This window comes from Aristolochia californica, unplaced genomic scaffold (assembly GCF_029961685.1).
Source record: "Aristolochia californica isolate CCGP_79_NKW_82.1479 unplaced genomic scaffold, dmAriCali1.0.hap1 SCAF_8, whole genome shotgun sequence".
Lineage (NCBI taxonomy): Eukaryota > Viridiplantae > Streptophyta > Magnoliopsida > Piperales > Aristolochiaceae > Aristolochia > Aristolochia californica.
In genome coordinates, this window is record NW_027182279.1 from 27,548,650 (window position 1) to 27,568,764 (window position 20,115).

General features: G+C 39.0%; 1 pseudogene; it reads right to left on the reverse strand.

Annotated features, from left to right (window-relative positions):
- Nucleotides 1-17,640, reverse strand: part of LOC137938370 (protein transport protein SEC23 D-like) — a 118,361-nt pseudogene extending 100,721 nt beyond the window's left edge.
- Between the last annotated feature and the right edge of the window lie 2,475 nt (nucleotides 17,641-20,115).

Genomic DNA, 20,115 nt, shown 5'->3' on the forward strand with positions numbered 1-20,115 from the left:
CTTCCTCCAAAGCTCCTTCATTCTAAATTGAGTTCCACCATTACTCGTTCAAGAAACAAGGTTTTTCTTCCAACGTCAAGATCATCCATGGAGGGAAGAGAGGAAAGAAGGGTGACTCGATCCATGGCAAGGGAAGAACCTAACATCTTGGTATCAGACAGGTCCACCCTTGGGGATTCCTCTTCCCCTGACAGCGAGTGGAAGAAAATAGGCAAAGGACAGATGACCAGGCTCATGCCCTGGAAGAGGTGCGTCAAACAACCTCTGATTTGCGTGAAGCAATAAAATCAATGGATGCTGCCATCCAAGCTCTCCTCCGGCGACAAGAGGACCATGAGACACGAGCCCAACCTCCAGCTGCCTACTCTCAGCCAGCCGAACACCATCCATTCCACCCACCACCTCCCCCACAACCACCACTGCGTCAACACCATTCTCATGTGGGGCCTGCCGTTCAAGGACCAAACACTGTGCCTAGGTATTTAAAACTTGACTTTCCTACGTATGATGGGTCTAAGGACCCTTTGATTTGGTTAGCCAAGTGTGATCAGTTCTTTTACCATCAAAAAACACCTGCGGATGAGAAAGTGTATTTGGCCGCCTACCACATGCTCGATGAAGCGCTTCTATGGTACCACCAATTCCGAAATGACCAAGTGGTTCAGGATTGGGCAACTTTTAAACAGTCTTGCATGATGAGATTTGGTCCTCCTGCTAGTAGCAATCCATTGGGCGAGTTAATCAATTACAAACAAACTGGCACACTAGAGGTGTACCATAAGACCTTCCAGGAAAGGTTAGCCCGAGCAAACCAGTTTGTTAGCCACACACAGTATGTTCATATTTTTACTGCTGGTTTGACAGAAGCTGTGCATTTAGAAGTTGAATTACATGCTCCTACAGATTTAGACCACGCTATGAACTTAGCCAGAGCAATTGAGTACAAGCAGCGTGTTCTAAAAGAGTCACTGGTCAGAAAACCAGCTTGGCCAGGAAGGCACAATGCCTCTGCGCCAAACCATTCCTATGGACCTCCAAGATTTAGAGACAGTGCAGCCCCACGCCCAGACATTTCTAATTCAGCTCCACCTGCTCCTTATTTCAAAAAACTTACTAGACAGGAAATGGAGCAGAGAAAGGCCAAGGGCCTCTGTTTTAACTGTGATGAATAGTATGTTTTTGGTCACCACTGCAAACGATTATTCATTATATGTCTGTGGGAGGATGGAGAAGAAATACCACAAGAGGAAGAAATTGTGGAAACTGACCAAGAAGGTCCAGAGATTTCCCTTCATGCTATGACTGGTCTACGCAGTGCAAGCACAATGCAGGTTAAAGCCCAATTACATCATTTACAGTTACTGGCTTTAGTTGACTCGGGTAGTACACATAATTTCATCAGTCAGCAGGCGGCAGAACAACTTGGGTTAGTAGTACAGCAACAGAATGGTCTTTCTGTATCAGTAGCCAATAGGGCTAAAATTACTAGTGTAGGCATATCACCAGCCACACACTTTGATATTGAGGGATATAAATTTTTTGTAGATTTTTTGGTGATTCCACTATCAGGATTCGATTTGGTGCTAGGAATTAAATGGCTAGGATTGTTGGGACCAATACTATGGGATTTCCAAGCTCTCACCATGTCTTTTATAGAGGACCAACATCAGATTATATTGCATGGCACACAAGCACCACTCACCTGCGCACTACAGGTTGCCCAGGTCCAGTCCACAAATACATGTAAGTTATCTCACTTACTTACAGAATTTGAGGATATCTTTCAAGACCCTACTGCCTTACCGCCACTTAGGCACTGTGATCACCATATCCGTTTGAAAACGGGGACCGAGCCGGTAGTGGTACATCCGTATCATTACCCTCACTTACAGAAGGATGAGATTGAAAGGCAGTGCCAGTAGATGTTAGCACAGGGTATTATTCAGCCCAGCAGGTCTCCTTTTTCTTCACCAGTATTACTAGTCCGCAAGAATGATAAGTCCTGGAGGTTCTGTGTGGATTACCGACAACTCAATGCCCATACAATTAAAGATAAATTTCCTATTCCAGTGGTGGACGAGCTGTTAGATGAGCTACATGGAGCTACTATATTTACTAAACTCGATTTGAAATTTGGCTATCATCAAATCCGAGTTCATCCATCCGATGTGGAGAAAACAGCGTTCCGCACGCATCACGGCCATTTTGAATTCCTCGTAATGCCATTTGGTCTATCAAATGCGCCTTCCACCTTCCAGGCCCTCATGAATGAGGTATTTTCCCCTCTCTTGCGTAAATATGTATTGGTCTTTTTCGACGATATTTTGGTCTATAGCAACAGCTGGGAAGAACATCTTCAACACCTTCACCAGGTATTTTCTCTTATACGCTCCCATCATTTGGTTTTAAATCGGTCAAAATGTTCTATGGGCACATCAAAAGTGGCATATTTGGGCTACGTTATTTCAGCATCAGGGGTGAAGGTAGACAAGAGTAAGATACAAGCGGTCACAGATTGGCCAATTCCTACATCTATTACAGCCTTAAGAGGATTTTTGGGCCTAGCTGAATATTATAGAAAATTTATTCGTAGCTATGGCCAGCTTGCAGCTCCGCTCAACAATCTCCTCAAGAAAAATGCTTTTACCTGGTCAGAGACAGCAGCTCATTCCTTTTAGCAATTGAAAGACGCCTTATCATCAACCCCAGTTTTGCAGCTTCCCGACTTTGAGGAGTCCTTTGTAGTGGAATGTGATGCTTCAGGGGGCGGTATTGGCACAGTGTTGAACCAACAGGGCCACCCGATTGCTTATTTTAGCCGTCAACTGGGCCAACACCACCACAAGTTGGCAGCTTATGAGAGGGAATTGATTGGATTGGCGAAAGCTATACAACATTGGCGCCCTTATCTTTGGGGACGTTCTTTTTTGATTCGCACTGATCATTGCAGCCTCAAGTATCTTCTTGAGCAGCGTCTCACTACTTCACCACAAAAGCATTGGTTAAGTAAGCTTATGGGGTTTGACTTTTCTATCGAGTATAAACCGGGAAGTTTGAATGTAGGGGCTAATGCCTTATCTCGCCGGGACGTTCCAGAGCCGCAATTAAACGCCATCAGTCAGCCCAGAGCTCTCTTGTTGGATTCTATATAGGAAGAGGCACAACAACACCCAGATATTATCTCCTTATGCTAGGATATCCAGCAGGGCACAGCGGCACCACATTGGACGGTTCAGGACAATCTCGTCCTCTACAAAAACAGAATTTTTCTCCACCACACATTCCCTCTGATTAACAGCATTTTGGCCTCCTTCCATGACAGTACACATGAAGGCCGACAGAAAACATATTTTCGAATTAGTAGGGAATTTTATTGGAGGGGCATGAAGCGCAGTATAGCTGATTATGTGGCGGCTTGTCAGACTTGTCAACGGAATAAAGCTGAAACATTAGGTCCAGCGGGGTTGCTCCAACCACTTCAGCTTCTGTCATAGGTCTGGTCTGATATTTCTATGGACTTCATAGATGGACTTCCCTCTTCGTCGGGTAAATCTATTATCCTTGTAGTGGTGGATCATTTCTCTAAATATGGGCATTTCATTCCTCTAGCACATCCTTACACTGCACCGCAGGTCGCTCAACTTTTTATGGATAACATTGTACGATTACATGGGATGCCTAATTCAATTACCAGTGATAGGGATGCAATCTTTACAAGTTCCTTCTGGAAAGAACTCTTCAAATTACAAGGCACAACGTTAGCCTTTTCTTCAGCCTACCATCCACAGACTGATGGTCAGACAGAGGTCGTCAACAGAACCATTGAAATGTATCTCCGCTGTTTCGTGGGGGACTCACCTAAGAGGTGGGTTAAGTGGCTTGCCTGGGCTGAGTTCTATTACAACACCTCCTACCACAGCGCACTCGGCACAACCCCATTCAAGGTGGTATATGGTAGAGAACCTCCCCGTCTTTTAGCCTATGAACCAGGGGCCTCTAAAGTCACAACTTTGGACCAAGCATTGGCTGAAAGAGACTCATTCATCACTGAGGTGCGCACTCATCTACAGAAAGCACAACATTCTATGAAATAATATTATGACAAGAAGCACCGGGAAGTCTTCTTTTCTCCTGGAGATTATGTTTGGTTGCGTCTCCAACACTACAGGCAGCTGTCGTTGACAGCCTCCAAACGTCACAAGCTCTCTCCAAAATATTATGGTCCCTTTCAGGTGATGAACTGCATTGGGACAGTGGCCTACAGATTGCAGCTTCCGCCAGAGGCCAGAATTCACAACGTCTTTCATGTCTCACAATTAAAGGCCTTCCACGGTGATTCGCCCTTGCTGCACACCCCACTGCCACCACACCATGAGGGACGTGTACTTTCTAACCCGGCACAGGTATTACAAACTCGCCGTATTCAGGGTGATTGGGAGATCTTAGTGCAATGGGCAGATGCTGACCCCAGTGACACGACATGGGAGCCATTAGCGGCGTTTCACACCCTCTACCCATACTTTGAGCTTGAGGACAAGCTCTTTCTCCAAGGGGGGGGGGGGGGGGGGGGGGGGGGGGGGGATGTTATGGACTCCATAGCATCACGAGTTATCCATAGGCATAGGAATTAAATTATGTCAATTTACTTTTCATGTAATTTCAATTCGGTTTGGTTTACTTTATTTGGTTTGGTTTATTTTGGGTTGGTTCAGTGTAATGTGGCGTGAACCACTTGACCTAATGGGTCATCTTTGTATTTTCGTCCTCAACCCTATTTAGGGGGACATGAAGGAAAAGAGAGGCAAGTATTGAGAAAATTATATTTTACAGGTCTGATTCTCCCTCAGAGGTCAAGGTCGGATTCTCCCTTTGAGGTCCAAGGTTGAGCTTCCTCCAAAGCTCCTTCATTCTAAATTGAGTTCCACCATTACTCGTTCAAGAAACAAGGTTTTTCTTCCAACGTCAAGATCATCCATGGAGGGAAGAGAGGAAAGAAGGGTGACTCGATCCATGGCAAGGGAAGAACCTAATAGACGCCCATAGTTTATACCCATGGTTTTGTAAAAGGTTGTGGTTTTGATTTTTGCCCGCTGTTTTGGGCACCTGGTTTTTGACTTGTAAAAAGGAGTGTACTTTTCTTTTTTTGGCTTTGCATAACTCTCACCGTCCACCTGGAAGATTCAGGGGAAAGTTTATAGTCGATGGGGCCCAATGAGCACCCGGATAAACACCTCTTTCGGCAAGTGTGTCAGTAGAGTTTGCTTATAAATAGCCCCCCTTGTACGTTACAAAGGATATGAATGAAAGAGTGGGCTTTCCCAACTCCTTGCTTCCAATGTCTTCTACTTTTCCATCCCGAAACTCTCCTAAACACTTTAGCTGCAACATTTTCAAAGTAAGTCTTTTCTTTCTACAGTTTAGGGATCTTCCCAAAGGGAACTCCTCAAACTTTTTCTGTTTAGATTTGTAATGGTTTTCCCTTACTTTGGATTCATTTCAAGCTCTTAGAAAAAGCATTGTGTAACCCTCTGAAGTTGCTTGGTCCAGAGTTCCGATTATATGTCCCTTGTTGTCCACAAAGACGTTAGGGATTCTTGAATTTTCGGAACATAGACGGAGCCCGTGGCTGAAGCTATATGCTAGGGAAGCACACATCTCTGTGTGTCTTGAGTGTCTGAGACTTGTCGAAAACCAGACAAAGATCTAAACAGTAAATGTTTTTGGAGCTACCTTCTGGAAGTTTTTAAAAATCGATTTTACACCCTTCTTGTCTTTCCTCTTGCTATGCTTATCTTATTAGTCGTAATTGCTATTGTATTTGTTAGTCTTACTCTTATAGCTTTTATAGTTTGTTACAAAAAAAAAAAAAAAACAAAGGGTATTTCAGGCTGGAAACTATTGGGTGAGGGCTAAGCCCTGATAGGCGCCTCTGCTGAGCTAGCGTCACTCCCGGAAGCCACAATGCCAACGTACCTTTTATGTTTATTTGGCTTGGGTGAGGGCTAAGCCCTGACATGTGCCTTTGTTGATCGTTTTGGCTCTGAATAATACCAATTCAGGGGGATACCTACTTAACCTAGTGTATCTAAGGATCTCGCTCTCGCTCTCTCTCTCTCTCTCAAGAGAAAAAGAAAAAAACTTATCCACAGCTAGTGGACAGTTGGCCTGATTTAATTTAGAGGGGGTACTAATTTAATTTAATCTAGTTTGGAGTATTTAAAGGTGAATTATTAGGAGATCTTTTTATTACTTGCTTTCTAGGTATAAATATTTGCCTAGGGGTTTCTACTACTCTTCTATAGGAATAAAGGGATAATGTAAGACAGATAATACTAAATATGAAAATATTACAGATAACTATTGTTAATGTTATAAAAACAAAGACCATGTATCTAATATTCTACCTATAATAATAGCAATTAAAAATATGTAAGAAACTAAAAGGTTTTCTAATTGTTCTGGCAGGAAAACAACGTAATTAAATAATTCAACACTAATATAAATAAAAACAGGATACTAGTATAAGTTCCTATATTTTAAATCTTCTACCGTAATATATGGAGTTGTAAAAAAGAGCTAGATATATATAGTATATAGGTAATATGCGTAAGATTATTCTAAATCACTGTCTTAATATTTTATTAACTATCCAAATAAACATAAAAGTACAGCGGCGTTGTGGCTTCCGGGAGCAACGCTTGGCTCCGAAGAGGCAGAGGTGTTTGTCAGGGCTTTGCCCTCACCCAGCAGTTTCCAGCCTAATATACCTTTATGTATAAACACAAAAACAAACACTAAGCCACACAATCTATAAAACTTACCAGACAATAAAAGCAGTAAGGATTAAACAGATAAGAACAATACCTAAAGTTATAAAAAGCACAAGCATGGAGATGATTACGAAAAATAAGTAAGAAGTGTAATTCCCGAGGGGTTTATCTTTAGATCAAAACTGTTTAGATCTTTATGCTTACTCCTTCAGGTATGGGAAACCCAAGACACAGAGAGGTGTGCAATTTCCTAGCATTAAGCTTCTGCCACGGGCTCCAGCATTTAGTCCCAAGAAAAACAAAGCCCTGAAACCTCCTTGGGCATAAACGGGCAAACACAAGGGACACATGGACCGTGAAGCATCAGAGGAATACCGCAATGCTTTTAATCTGTGCTTGGGCGGGTTAGAGGAGGAAGGTACATATCTAAACAGACAGAAATCTAAAGCTTCCCCTTAGGGAAGTCCCGAAAACTAAACGAAAATGGCGGAGAGTAACACTTACTTTTTTAAAACAGGGGTGTTCGTGAGGAATGCTTAGGTTGAGAAGAAGAGGGAACTCATGGGTGAACAACAAAGGATGCTCTGAAAAACACTCTTTCATTCATGTATTCTTTGATACTTATAGTTTCATCTTTTGTTGGCTCTAGAGGCATTTTTCCTATTCTGATGTTAGTTTCTTGGTCATAGTACAAATATTCTTCCTCTTAAATTTTTCCATTTTTAATTAAGTCTTCTTCTAAATGAAGAAGTTCTCTTTCTGTTAATTTTAATTCTAGTTCATTAGGGTATATTATTTCATCTATCTTTGATTCTCCTTCTATGTGGACTAAATCGTAATTTTTGCTAAAAATTGATTCTATGTCCTCTGTATTCTTTTGTTCATAACTATTAAATCTAATATTTATATTACCTTTTGTATCTGTATACATAATACTTTCTTCAGGACTAATTATTTTTTCCTAAAGAAAGTATTATGTACATAGATACAAAGGGTAACATCAATATTAGATTTAATAGCTATGGCCAAAAGAATACAGAAGATGCTGAATCAATTTCTAGCGAAAATTACGACCTACTCAATATAGAATTAGACATAGATGAGATAATATATCCTAAAGAATTAGAATTAAAATTATCAGAAAGAGAACTTCTTCATCTTGAAGAAGATCTGATAAAAAATAGAAGAATAAAAGAAGAAGAATACCTATATTATGATTATGAAGCTAATATTAGAATAGGAAAAAAGCCCTTAGAACCAAAAGAAGATGAAAAAATAGAAAGAGAAGAAACCTTAAGAATTAAAGAACATATGGATGAAGAAAGTTCTAACACTATTCCCAGAAGTAGCTATACAACTTACCCAAAAACCCCTCCTAGGGAAGTATATTACTCAGGTAATATGCCAAGGATTCCTTATAGTGAACCAGTAACTTATGATCGAAAGATACGTCCCAAAGGAAAAAGAAAAGAAATAGAAAGACCTATAAAATTCCAAGAAATGGGCAAAGGAAAAATTCTTAATCTTTTATCCCATGACCCTCAAGAGTGGACAACAGTCCTAGACCTCTGGAAAAACCAAGTAGTTTCAGACTACATTCAGAACTTTCAATCCCAAGATGTAGAAGAAATGTATAGGTACTTAGAAAAATTTTTAGGAGAAAGTGTAAAAGCTTTATGGGAAAGCTATAAAAGAGGTAATCCCGAAGAATTTGGTCATTTAATGAGTTTTGGATCTAACCCATATAACTCTGTTAACAAAGTCTATAAATTAGTAACAGGAGATGATCCTAATCTAGGATTTGTTACATTACAAAAAGATGCGGTAGTTTATCTAGAACAACTTAGTTTACACAATTACAAATATGTGAAGAAATTTCTCCAAGATTACTTCAACTATACCTGCATTTCAGGAAATGCATTCAACAGAGATTTAGGTACTAAACTGTTTAGAAAATTACCAGGAGCATTAGGAAAAGAAATTTATGATAAATGGCAAAACTTAGAAATTTCAAATCCTACAGCAGTTTATTCAATAGGACAAAGAACAAAATTCATAATAACTATCCTTCAAGAAAAATGTACAGATATCCAAATACAAAGACAACTCAAAGGAGATGACTATGGGTTCTGTAAACAGATATATACCACCCAAGCTTATGGTTTAAAACACTCAGGACAAAGACCTAGAAAAAACAAAAGATATTTCAAAAAAGGATATTTTATCCGAAGATCGAAAAGTAGAAAACCATATTTAAATAAAGATAGACATGTTAGAAGATTTAACCCAAAAAGAACCTATAAGAATAAATTATTTTGCTATATTTGCGGACAAACTGAACATTTAGCCAACACCTGCCCTAAAAGACAAAATATTAACTCTAGAAGATCTACCCTTGTAGTGAATGTCCAATAAGACCTTATAGAAGTTGACGAATATATGTCAGACACATAATCCATTTACATCATTGTAAGCATACAAAATGCTCCTCCAGACTTATCAGATTCCGATGAAGACTTAGTCTTAGACATAGAAGGAAACCTTGATCTTATGGATACAACTTCAGTATGCACACATACTTGGTCTTGGAATACTGGGTTAGATGACAACCCTTGTTTTAAGTGTGCCTGGTATCCCAGTAAGAAACAGCGAGCAAAGTGCAATCAATGTTTCTTAGAAGCCTATATCCCTTGCCTCAAAATCTTAGGAATAGAACCCGTTGACCAGACTATCCATAATAGGATACATAACACTAAACTCAATATCATGGCCAGAAAAATAGAAAAATGTGAAGCAGAAATTACTCTCCTCAAACATAGATTAGATACAATCGAAAAAGACTCCTACGATGGGATTACTGTAGGCATCGAAGACCCAGAAACCTCTTACGTCTGTAACCCAAGATAAATCTTTTTCCAGCATACTTGTTAGGGCTAAGATCCTTTTCCCTAATAAACAATCCCTCATATTAGATGCTTTCGTAGACTCTGGCTGCACAAAATGTATTATTCACCGGAGACTAGTTCCCCCTCAGTTTCTTAAGAAAACAACTAAGTAAGTATTTAGCCAACAGGTAGATGGTACTTATAACCCTTACACCACCTATTTCGATGAAGGCAAGATCCATTTTTTTACTAATTGCTCTACCTTTTCTGGATCTTATTCTTTACCCTTAACATGGGTTAGAGACCTCAAACTTAAAGTAGACTTTATTTTAGGTCTTAATTTCATCTTACATAATAATGGCTCCCTTACTATTTCCCGAGACTATTTACAATTTCACAAGAACTCTAGTACTATTCCTGTTCAAACCACTTATTCACCAACTCTCACCTCTACAGCAGAGCGCGGTGGTCCCCTAGATACAGAAACCGACAAAGCAAAAGAAACTAGTTGTCAATGTAAAATTTTAGGAAGCTGCAAACAAGTTAACAATCCTACAATTTTAGCCTTAGAACAACAATTAGATAATAATGTTGTTAAATTAGATAATAAGCTCTTCTGTTATGAAGAAATAGATGAAGACTTAACAGAAGTTCCAATACAACACTCCTAGACTTTTCCTGAAGCAGTAGCACATACAGGCTTAGTCCAAGTCTCAGTCCAACCAGAACCTTATATCCAACCATTACCAAGTCCACAGGATTATCCAGAAGAAATAATGGGAGAAAATGAAGACTTTGATGATTGGATAGAACGAATGATAGACCTAGATTACACCTTTTTAGATACAGAAAAACTTTATTTAGAAATAATTAATGTCCATCATAAAGATAAACAACACTTACAACAGATCATAGACAAATTAGATCAATTAGAATATTTCGGAGAAAATCCCTTAAAACATTGGGAAAATAATCATATACAGTGCAGGCTAGAATTATTAAATCCTAATTACATAGTAAAAACAGCCAACATAGAAGCTACAAATTTAGACAAAGAAGACTTTAAACTTCATATCACAGAATTATTTAACCTAGGAATCATTAGAAAATCCATAAGTCCCCATAGATCAACAACCTTTATAGTTAGAAAACATAGTGAACAAAAAAGAGGAAAGTCTAGAATGGTTATTAATTACAAAAGACTAAATGATAATACAATCACAGATAGTTATAACATACCAGATAAGTCTCAGTTAATTAATAGGATTCAAGATAAAAAAATATTTAGTAAATTTGATTGTAAATCAGGATTTTGGCAGGTAAAAATGCATCCAGATAGCATAGAATGGACCACATTCACATGTCCAGAAGGACATTTCTAATGGTTAGTAATGCCTTTTGGATTAAAAAATGCACCAGCTATTTTCTAGAGAAAAATGGATAATATATTTAAGAAATATGATACATTTGTGCTAGTATATATAGATGACATCTTAGTGTTTAGCAAAACTATTGAAGAACATATAGGTCATTTACAATTAGTATTAGCCACCTTTATGCAAGAAGGAATCATTATTATCAAAACAAAAATTGAATTATTCAAAGAATATATAAAATTCTTAGGAGTAAATATAGGACAAGGACAGATAGAATTACAAGATCATATTTCTAAGAAAATATTAGAAATGCTAGATGATTTATCAGATACAAAACAATTACACAGGTTTTTAGGATTGGTCAATTATGCTAGAACTTTTATTAAAGACATAGGAAAAATTATTGGCCCTTTGTATGGAAAAACATCTCCAACAGGCCAAAAATTCTTTAACTAAGAAGATAAAAATCTAGTTAAAAAGGTTAAAGAGAAAATCCAGACATTATCCAAATTACAAATACCTTTAGATTTAGATTATCTAATCATAGAGACAGATGGTAGTAATCTTGGATGGGGTGGAGTCCTTATTGCCAAACCCAACAAATATAGTGAAAAAGAAGAAGAAAAAATTTGTAGCTACGCTAGTGGAAAATTTAAAGAAAAAGGCAACATGAGTAGCATAGATTTTGAGATTTTAGCAGTAATTTATTCCTTAGAATCTTTTAGAATGTTTATTATTAACAAACAAGAATTTACCCTAAGAACATACTACGAAGCTATAGTAAAATATTTCCAAAGAAGCAAAGAAAATAAGATAAGTAGGAGAAGATGGTTAAACCTTGTCGATATTATTACAGGTAATGGGTACAAGATTGAATTTGAACAGATTAAAGGTAAAAATAATAGCCTTGCAGATACTCTTAGTAGAAGATTTTTTGACACACATATTATGACTAATTGAACAGATGGATTTTCCAGACCACGGCTCTTCCAGATCATCTTCCTCCAGATTCAATAATTATGGACAAGAATTTCTCAGCTTTGGTAATAAAAAATTAGTAGTTTTTCCAAAATCTAATATTACTTTTAAGACTTTACCAAGTATTTCAATTACAAAAGAAGAATAATGTTTATTAGATAACTTATGGCTTTCTTACCAGAGAATTCCCAAAGGCCAGAAATATTTTTTAGCTATCATTAACGAACATTCAAAATATTTTTCACAGAAAAAGAAAAGTTTTAATTTTTATGTTGTTTTCCAAGGTCACACTCCAGGAGTTTTTCATTCCTGGACAGAAGTTGTTGAAAGTATCCAGAATTTTAAAAGACCCATTTACAAAGGCTTTAATAACCTTCAAGAAGCACTAGAGGCAGCCAAATTAATTATTGGCACCAATTACTACATAGCCCCTTCCTTAAGACATGTGAGAGAAGATCAAGTATCCTACGGTGTTGCCAAGGATACAAAAAGAATTATATTTTGCGACCATTGTGATACCCTGGCCAAGACTATTCAAAGACTCAATGAGAAGAGAAGATTACTAGAAGAGAAAAATGACTTCCAGAAAGAATATATCAAGACTTTAGAAGAAGAGAATAGAAAACTTAAGGCAAAGGCAACAGGTACTATTTGTACCCAGATCCCTACTAGTGAAGGGTTTTCACTAGCTAGTCCGGCTCAAATGGCAACCGGTAAAGACACATCAAGTCCGTTGATGGCTGGATATTTGCCAAAAATGTCAAAAGACAAGAAGCAAGAAAAGACTAAAGAAAAATAGTATACAGACTCAGCAGACATCAAGAAGATGATGCAAGACTATTTTCAAGAATATCTTAAAGAACAAGGGTATGAAAAGAATAATTCAGACACTTCTAGCAAAACTGTCTCCACTTGAACCGGTACCCAGACTCTCCAATGCTATTCTCAAGATGAAGAGGAAGATTTTGATTATGACTCAGAGGCCATCCATAATTTGACTACACTTGATGGCAAATAAGACACTTCATTACAAAAGAGACTGGATAGAAAAGACTAAAAGACATAGTACTTTAGAAAAGAGACTGAATAGAAAAGACTAAAAAGACAAAAAAAAAACAGAGAATATTTAAAGATGAATACTCTCTCTCTCTCTCTCTGTGTCTCTCTCTCAAGAAAAAAAGAGAAAATCTTATCCAAAACTAGTGGACAGTTGGCCTGTATGTCGACAAAAGAATGTCACTATCACTCTATTTGGAAAATCTTTTTATATTTCCAACATCACATGGGATTTGGCCGCTAGTCGCCATAATTATGGAAGATAGTTGGTGCAAAGCAACTAGCCCTCCAATAGTACCAAAGACAGTTGGATATATAATTATGGCAAGGTCCACTCAGAGAACCTGCAACCTCAATAATAGAGGCATCAACCGCCTCAATTATGGAGGCATCGTGTTACATTTTTATTGGTGGACTTGTAAAAATATTGAATGCACCTTTGTAAGCTCCATCTATATAAGGAGCATTGTTTTACTGTAGAAGGCATCACCTGGAAAATAATCTTCTCTGTCTCCCAGGTTGCTTAGCAATGTGTTTGTGTTTTACAGTTTAAATTGTAAGTTTGATTTCCTTCTTTTCATGTTGTTTTTAAAAGTTGAATTTCCTTCGCTTTTCGTGTATGATATCAGAGTCATGATTGGCTAAATAAGAGTGTTTCTATATGACTCTATGATGTTCTAGGTTTCTTATATCATAATTAGTAATGTGTTTATTCAAGCTTGTTGCTTAAACATCGTTTCTTCTGCTCACCATCTTCCTGAGAAAGTATAGGACATCACCCAAGTCGAGTTGAGTTAGGCCGTGTTGCCAGAAAGGTATTGAAAGCCGTGCATACTCTTAAATCATTGATAGACATGTACTGTATAATGAACAGAAGAATAGAGGTTTAATTTGCTATGCTTTGATTAACACACTTCCTCTTATTTTATAATTTTCATAAAACATCAATAGTCATATAGAACATTCATTTCAATTTAGTTCCAATGGCTTCTAGTAGTAGAAGATCTGTGAAGAATTCACAATTAGTTGAATATCGAATTCAACAAAAAATGAAAACACGGAAAGCGAAGGAAATTCAACTTTAAAAACAACAAGAAAAGAAGGAAAACAAACTTACAATTTAAACTGCAAAAAACAAGCACACTGCTAAGCAACCTTGGAGATAGAGAAAATTATTTTCCAAGTGATACCTTCTACAATAAAACAACGCTCCTTATATAGATGGAGCTTGCAAAGGTGGATACAACTTTTTTACAAGTCCACCAATAAAAATGTAACATGATGCCTCCATTATTGAGGCGGCCGAAGTATGCCTCCATTATTGAGGTTGTAGGTTCTCTAAGTGGACCTTACCATTATTATATATCTAGCTGTCTTTGGTACTGCCGGAGGGCCAATTGCTTTGAACCAGCTGTCTTCCATTATTATGGCGGCTAGCGGCCAAATCCCATGTGTTGTTGGAAATATAAAAAGATTTTCCAAATAGAGTGATAGTGACATTCTTTTGTCGACATATATGTCAACTACCTCTCTATAAAAGCCAACACGGGTTCCCTTACCCCCGCATTTCAAAATGATTAAGATGAAGTTTGGGAGGAAGCAGGTACTATGGATCCATTGACTCCCAATCGGGTTGCCAAACTGGGTCTCGCCGGTGTTGCCGGTCGGCCGTGATGTGCCTCGAGATGGCCGTCTCCTGTCCCCCTGCCCGTGGGGAATCCGCTCTCGGGTCGTCGCTCTGCTGCATCTGGCCCGTCCTCTAGGCACCTTTGGAAGGCAGGGAGTGTGACAACTACCACGCTTCCCCGGTCCTTCTCATCGCACCTTTTCATGTTCTGATGTTACCGCACCATGCGTGAAGCAAGTGCCGCTTGCTGCGGTATGCGGGGTTACAGCCGCTCGAAAGCAAGGTGCCACACGCGTTTCCTCCTTAGTCGCGCACACGCATGTTGCTCTAGTTTGCTGCACCGTGTGCGTCTGTGCCCTTGCCAGCGGCTGCTGCGCCCTTTTCATTTGCACCTGGCTGCCGTGCAAGTTGGAAGGGTTGCTGCGTGCGCCAAGACTACACTTGCTGGTGCTAGTTGCACCATGTGCGCCAAGCTCAGGATAGTCTCTTCCTCGTAAGAGTTAGGTGCGTCCACCATCCTGCTCAGTGCGTCTGTAGCACCATTGGCCTTCCCTGCTTTATACATCATCTGAAAGTCAAACTCGGCCAAGAAATCTTGCCACCGAGCCTGCTTTGGATTGAGCTTTTTCTGCATAAGAAAGTAGCTAGATGCGACGTTGTCAGTTTTTACAGTAAATTTGGAGCCTAAAAGATAGTGCCTCCAAAGACGTAAACAATGTACAACAGTCGTCATCTTTCTCTCTCTTGTACAATACAGTGTTGCTCAGTTTCATTCAGCTTCCTACTCTCATAAGCGATTGGGTGTCTGTCTTGTTCTAGTACACCTCCAATGGCATAGTTCAAGGCATCTGTATTTACCTCAAACAGCTTGCTGAAATCAGCAAGGTGCAGCACTGGTTCAGCCACCATGGTATCCTTTAGCCATTGGAATGCTCTTTGGCATGAGTCCGTCCATCGTCACTTTTGGTCTTTCTTGAAAAGGTCAGTCAAGGGGGCTGCTATAGCTGAGAAGCCCTTGATAAACCTCCTGTAATAATTTGCAAGACCAAGGAAACTCCTAAGCTCACGCATGTTGGAAGGGATCGACCAGTCACGCACAACCTCCACCTTCTTGCTGTCCATCCATATCCATCCTCCCCCTATCCAATGTCCAAGAAAGAACACCTCTTGCAACCCATAGGAGCACTTCTCCTCCTTGACATACAACTGATTATTTCTCAACGTTTCGAAGGTGTTTCTTGTGCTCGTCCATACTCTTGTTGTACACCACGATGTCATCCAAATAAACAACGACAAACTTGTCCAAGTATTCGGAAAATACCTCGCTCATGAGAGTGCAAAATGTTGCAGGTGCATTGGTTAGGCCAAAGGGCATAACCATGAATTCGTAAGCCCCATATCTGGTTACACAAGTAGTCTTCCCCTCGTCTCCTTCAGCAATCCGGACATGGTAATAACCACTTCACAAATCCAATTTGGAGAAAACTTGCGCCTCTTTCAACTGATCAAAGAGATCTGCAATAAGAGGAATATGGTACTTATTCTTTATAGTTACCTTGTTGAGCGCCCTACAATCGATGCACAGTCTCATACTTCCATCCTTCTTAGTATGAAACAGTATAGGGGCCCCATATGGTGCTTTGCTTGGCCTTATGAACCCAGCGTCCAGCAGCTCACTGAGTTGTCTTCACAGTTCGTCCAACTCTTTGGGCGCCATTCGGTATGGTGCTTGTGCTAGCTTTCTTGCTCCGGGCTCAAGCTCTATGCGATGGTCCACCCCTCTCCTAGGTGGTAACCACGCTGGAAGTTGTTCAGGCATGACATCTCTATATTCATGTAGTACGGCTTGTATTTCTTTAGGGGTAGGCATGACCTCTTTAGGGGTAGAGCGGCCTTGCTTAAGACCTTTCTTAAGCTGGAGGGCTAATAGCATTAAGTCCTTTTTTGTTACATCTTTGTTGTCAAGTTTAGAAATAGTACAAGGACTTTACTCGTCCATAATCCCCACTACCCCAACATGCGGCATTACAAATGTCTTACAAACCGTGAAAAACTCTATTCCCAAAATCACATTGAAATCATCCATGACAACAATAGTAAATTTCAGAAATCCAACCCACTTGCCTATCTCCACCGGGACGTTCTTGGCAATGCCTTGGACTTCACGAGCAGCAGAATTTACAGCTTTCATTTTGCTCCCATCTTTCTCTCCTAGTATATTTAGGCGCCTAGCCTCCTCCTCCGAAAGGAAGTTGTGGGTGGCGCCAGTGTCCACCACTGCTCTAACAGTACGTCCAACAAATGTTAGAGAGATAAAAAGAAGTTCTCTTAAGGGTCTTACCGGAAGTGGAGCAACCTTCTCCTCCTTTGAACGGACAATAGCATGGAGAAGTGTTAAGGAGCCCAACCTAGGCTCAATCCCTCCATTGTTCACCTCAGTTTGAGCAGCATTGAGGAACCTCTTTCTAAGACAATCCCTCGCATATGAAACAATGGACCTTCTTTTTCTGTTTTACCCCTCGTTTCTTCTCTTCCGGCCTAGCCTTGGCGTCCTTTGCCCATGACTTCTTCTCCCCTTTCTCCTTCTTAAAATTCGTTTTACCATTGTTATTTTCCTTAGACACTTTGTTAGCCGAATAATTTTTTCTCTCATATTCGGTTAACTTTTCAGCAGTAGATAAATCTGAAGCTAATATCTTTACTTTCCGTGGGCTGAGTAAGAATTGAGAAGAAGTCCAAGCCCATTGTTCAAGCTCGCAGTAGGAATTGAAATAAGCCCAACAATTATCGCAGCGAGGAACAAGGTTACCATTGGACCCGGAAACAGGGGGGTTACCAAGCTCGTCAACTGGAGAAAATGGGATAACGGTGACTCCCCAAGGAAGGCCGGAGGCTTCCAGTGCATCGGGATCGGTCGGGAAACGAGATATTGTCGGCCTAACTGCCATCGATGAGAAGACAGCAACAAAGTTGCAGAGTTGCGAGGTCAATAAAAACCCAAATAATGAGGAAGCAAAAAAAACACAAAATTCTTTCCCTACTTGGCTCGATTCGTCTAAACCATCGATCTAGTAAACGCCGTTTGAGCTGGTCCGGCCAAAGAAAAAGCGGGTTAATTCAGAGGGGAAAGCATGGGTTTGGTTTTGAGAACCCGAACCCCAACTCGGAAACCCGAACGGTTTAGAAATCAAACATTATCCATTGTCTCATTCCCAAGTCAACCTACTAATTCTCCAATTAAAATATTTGTTAAATATAAAAATAATTAAAGAATACAATGCATAAAATTATTATACAATGTCAAAATATAAATAATAAAAAATAAAAAATAGATAAGTTTTATTTATATGTTATTTTAATTTTAAAAAAATATCAATAAGGTATTTCCATCAAGTTTAGGTCAAATTTGGGAAAACCCAAGCCTACCTCCAACTTAGGGTTCTTTCCCTCCATCCCTTCTCCCAACGAAGTGAATTTAAGTTTTTTTTTTTTCGCCCACTCCTAACTTTGATTATGTGTTGGACCTCGAGTCCCAAACTTGACCTGAACTTAGGGTTATTTCCTTCTATCCCTTCTCCACCCAACGGAGTGAATTTAAGTTTTTTTTTTTTTTTTACACTCCTAGTTTTGATTATGTGTTTGACCTGAGTCTTTGATGAGGACAATGTAACCTCAGGTTTGTGGAGGTCATGAGAAACATGATTGAAAAATAACAAGCTATACCCTTGCTAGCACATATTTTACTTATGTTATGGAGATTACATGTAACGAGTCATAAAAAATTTAAGGGTGTGTATATGCCGATAGAACATTATAAGAAAAATATATAGAGGAATTTTTTTCTAATATTTGCACTATTTAATGAATAGAAAAAGTTTTCTTTTTGATCTTCTTGTCTTTAAAAAAAAAAAAGTATGTTTCTTATTGCTTATTCTGATATCATGGGAGAGTCCTCCTCTTCCTTATTTCCTAATTTGCATTTGCTTCTTGTTATCAGGAAGGGAGTTAGACAATGAACGAACGAGTTGCTTCTAAAAAGGGAAGAAATACTTTTCGGTTTCAGTATTCTCGATTCTAATTAGTTATCTGTCGCTCACTCTAAGGGACACAAAAGAGGGACCTATTTCTTTCTTCACTCGAAAGTGATTACAGGGGTGGACAACTCGTTCGTCGCCCCTTCTGACCACCGCCTCTGGAAAGAGCAGAAACTAAAAGACGAGGAAGCAGAATACCAATGCGATATCAAAGGTTGCTCCATGGGTTTTGACACAGCATGACTTGGTACTGAAAGAACATTTATCTATCTATCTATCAAGCCATAATTGATGCTTTGTTTTACCCTTAATAGAGAAGAACTGATCATCATTAAGCACATATCCAAAGAGGGTTTTTTTTCTTTTAAAATAGAAGAAAATAAATATTTATTTGATAAATACCAATATAATATTAAAAAAAATCATATATATGGTTGTCATTGTAGAAAACTGACTTTTAACATAGACTCATACATCTTATATAGGTGTGCACCTAGCATCCTATTTAAGAGATCATTTCTTAAATGAAAGCCTCAAGGTATACACATCCAAGGTGGTCTTCTTCAAAACCAACATTATTTCTAACAAGTGACTGACAATCGACAACTTGCACCCACCAATTGAGGGCTCATACCATGAAGAGGCTCGCTCATGTTAGAGCAAATTGACAGCCTCATCATTGCCACATTATTCAATCCTCTACATAGGACAAACTCCTACATAACTCAGCAGCATGATGTCTTTGCAAGTGCAAGCATGTGGTAGCATTGACCAACCAACTCTAGGCCACCTCTTGGGTTGTACATCCAAAACTGGCACCCTCAAAATAGCAAATAATCGAGCCACACAAGTTCTCGACATTGCATCTACAAGGTCAAGTAATATAAGAAGAAAAGTTCAAATATAAATGAACAACAAATCAATATACTTGGACAAGATGCAGAACACCAATCAGTAAAATGCAGCTCAACTAATTTGTGGCAAAAAACACAAAAACCAAGGCACAACAAGAATTTTTTTTCAATGACAACAAGAAAAAAGAAAGAATTTATTAAGAAATACATGGAACAGTTAGACTATTTGATAGGAGAAAAATGAAAGCAAATGTAGAAAAGGATTATCAAGAATGGATATGATAATATTATGCTTCATTAACATATTCTTGATATAGAATCTTATAGGATATAGATCGCGATATAAGATATCACCAAGCACTACGTCAGTACAACAACTCCAAATGACTGGCAACCACAGCGGAAGTTCTGAAATTTAAATTTTTTCATCCAATAGCATCACCACCAAAGTTCCTGATAAGTTACTTCAAATAGACCATGTCAAACATTTGGTATTCCACACTACAAAAGAGAGCAGCCTACTTCCAACTACATG